At 31.6% G+C, this 589-nt stretch overlaps 1 long non-coding RNA gene across 1 annotated transcript; it reads right to left on the bottom strand.

The window, feature by feature from the left end:
* Positions 1 to 139: 139 nt before the first annotated feature.
* LOC109340961 lies at positions 140 to 589 on the bottom strand. The gene is made up of 2 exons (XR_002106872.1): positions 530 to 589; positions 140 to 405 (listed from the first exon to the last, which is right to left on the bottom strand). It is a non-coding gene; the product is annotated as an uncharacterized LOC109340961 (long non-coding RNA).

The following is a 589-nucleotide window of genomic DNA, read 5'->3' on the forward strand; positions in this document are numbered from 1 at the left end:
ATATGTTGGGTCAATAGTTCAATAGTTCAAATTCAAATTACACTAAAATAGAATATCAAATTTAAACTGTTGGATCTTCTTCCTACAACCCAGATATGATGAAGTCATCAAAATTGCCACTGAATTTACCAAATCCGGATCCCACCAACAGCAACTTATATGGTTGGTTCCTTATCTTCTCTGTAGGAAATACAATATATATTAGAAAGTCGATCTATATTCCTAAATCATCCTAACTTGATATTAATATAGTGCTATATGATAAGTACACACTCAGTTCCTGTGTTTTTCTATCAGCTTCTGCCACTCCTCCCTTTTTGGTCCCATCACCTTCTCAACAACCTTGCCTTTCTTCATTAGTATAAATGTTGGAATTGCTTGCACTTGGAATGCTTGCGCCACCTCCTGTTTCCATTTATATATTTGTGTCAAAATGATATCTTAATGTTAAAATAAATTTGTGTGTATATATATATATAAATATATATATATATCTTATAATCTATGAAATGAATCATATTCATCATACCATTAACTCATCCACATCAAGCTTAATGAACTCTACATCTGTGTATTTTGCAGCAAATTG

The sequence above is a fragment of the Lupinus angustifolius genome, unplaced genomic scaffold, assembly GCF_001865875.1.
Source record: "Lupinus angustifolius cultivar Tanjil unplaced genomic scaffold, LupAngTanjil_v1.0 Scaffold_303, whole genome shotgun sequence".
NCBI lineage: Eukaryota > Viridiplantae > Streptophyta > Magnoliopsida > Fabales > Fabaceae > Lupinus > Lupinus angustifolius.